The sequence below is a fragment of the Pelmatolapia mariae genome, linkage group LG2, assembly GCF_036321145.2.
Source record: "Pelmatolapia mariae isolate MD_Pm_ZW linkage group LG2, Pm_UMD_F_2, whole genome shotgun sequence".
Taxonomy (NCBI): Eukaryota; Metazoa; Chordata; class Actinopteri; order Cichliformes; family Cichlidae; genus Pelmatolapia; species Pelmatolapia mariae.
Genome location: NC_086228.1, coordinates 6,611,180 through 6,613,742, shown reverse-complemented (window position 1 = coordinate 6,613,742; position 2,563 = coordinate 6,611,180).

Below are 2,563 nucleotides of genomic sequence, written 5' to 3'. Positions count from 1 at the left end.
TGACTGACCTGCTTTACTACATGCAGCCCTGCCCGCTGCTGGCCGCACCGGGGAACTGCAGCTGAAGTTCAGATTAAACTTCCAGAAAAAAAACTATAAAACTGAGTCGATCAAATATAAGGAAATGGGTGCAGAACGACAGGTTTGGGGTTTTTTGTTTGTTTGTTTTATTTACTGAATCAGAATTAGTGCCACAGTTACAGCAAAGTTCTGCTTTCTTGCACAGTTAATTATGTTTTGCGTGTGTTTGTGTTTGTGTGGGTGGGTGGTTTTTGGTGGAGGGTGGTATTCGTGGTTGCTAGAACATCTCTCAGTTTCAAAGATTTAAAGAGTGTTAAATGGTGTATAAACTCGGGTATGATAAAACACTGTGTTTATTAGTGTACTACTGCAATATCTGTTCACTTTTTTGTTTTTTAAATGGAACCCAAGTTTTATTTGTCCAAATGATTGAACCTGATCCAATATAAGTTACACCTGACGTCAGATTTTTATAAATATGCTGGAATGCTTGGGCTTAGTAGTTAAATAAACGAATAACTCATATCTAGAGATGCAATTTCCTTGTTGGTTTAATTTGTTTACCGCCCTCTAGGGGCTAAAAAGGGCACTGTGCGTGTTAGTTTTGATTAGGTAGGCTAATATTTAAGCTGTTATTGGTGTCATCAACAAAATATTCATGTTGAAATTTATTATGAAGCAAGAAAAAGATAGTTACCAAAAACCTAAAAGACAGTTGCTGCACTGCTTATGCAAAAAGCTGCAAAACACATTTTGGCCCTTAAAAAACAAGCCGGTTCACACTTCTGCCTTTTTTATGTGGAAATACAAGTGGATGAAAAGTGGGCGGCAGAAGAGGAAATCGTGTGAGGCAGGTTGTTTGTGCATGGGGACAATAATGCTGCATAGAGGATCAGTCCTATATTATTTTTCCCTCTAAGGGCTGCACAAGAGTGCATAAATTCAATGCCTGTCAGTAAATTTGCACAGTTAAAGAGCAGCGTTTAACGAGTGAACGGGGACATTCATCACCGAGCATACGTGTGTATTCAGATTTAGAAACGAGTCTTAAACCATTTAAAAGACATATTTTGTGCATGCAGTGCGAGCTGACCTGCTTCAAAAAAAATCTTTTGTCCAATCAGCCCACACCACAGATTACAATGCACGAACTTCCAAAGCCCACAGCTGAGAATTTAATGTTACAGCTCATACAGATTTCTACTTCACGCTCAGCTGAGAGACATATTGTCTTACATTATTCATGCCGAAGTTGCATGAAATTCAACCCCTTTCAAAAGATAGAATCTAACCTGGGAGCTCTGCACGAACAGGAAATAAAGTGAAGACAGGAGGCAGGGAAATTGGCTTTAATGGGAGGATGAGTGAGATGAATAAGAAATAGGATCTATAGCATACACAGGAGGAGAGTCATCCCCAAGTACATTTTAGGGAATTAACTCCAAGTCGTTCTGTTATACAAGTCAAACATCGCCCTATTTATCTGCACATGTGCAACTGCAAACAACCTGCCTTATACAGTAAACTACACCTTATGATGCTATTCCTTATCTATAGTGGCGTGCGCTTCAGTGTTGAGGGCGCACAAGCCTCAAAACATCAGGATATAATTTCAAATGTAAGCAGCAAAGCCCTCACATGACAGAAAAGGAGATCAGTATGCTCACTGTAGCTCTAAATCCCCACTGTTTGAATCCCACTCAGTCCCCTGCGGCTGCTTAGCAACCCCTCTCCAGCACAATATACTCCGAATTAACAGGGTAAAGCGTGACCGCTGCCTCCTCAAAACCACGAGTCAAGGGTGCTCTCCCATCACCAACGCCTTCTCTCAGCACTGCAGCAATAAAAGCCGAGGCTTTATTACATCGTGGATCCAAAACCAAAACAACACGAAAAGCAAACAAGAGACACAAAACAGTGTGAAACGTGGCTGGGGGCTCCGTGTGATGTGGGCAGCAAGATTTATGGGATATTTCACGCACAACGCAAACAGGCAAGTAAGTTTCAACTTGGTCCCACAGATTCGGGTGATTGTGAACCCTTGAATGGCCCTCTCTCCTCATTTACAGAATTTCTCCTACACACATCTGATATTATGCACAATATATACAACAGGAGCTTGTGACCTACATAGAAATGCACATGGAGATGATGACATGCGCTGTCAATCCTTCACCTCTGCTTTGCACCTCACATCATCCAAACTCGATTTTCCACCCCAAGAAAACTTGGCTTCAGCGCAGTGTACGCTGATGACTCTACGGCAAATTCACTGAGCAGGCCTTCAGCACTATCACACGTCCCCAAAACCTCAGCCCCCCTCTGCTGCTATATAATCCAGAATAAAATGACTCAGTAATGAGGGTTCGAACTCCATAAACCGCAGGGACAGCGCACTAAACGGAGACTTCGTTATGATCTACATGTTCAATTACCATTATAACACGTGCAGAAAAAAGTAAAAGTGTTAATTAATGCATTTCTTAATTTTTTTTAATTAGTTCCTTTAGTAAAGAGATCAGTTTCACCGTGATGTCTGACC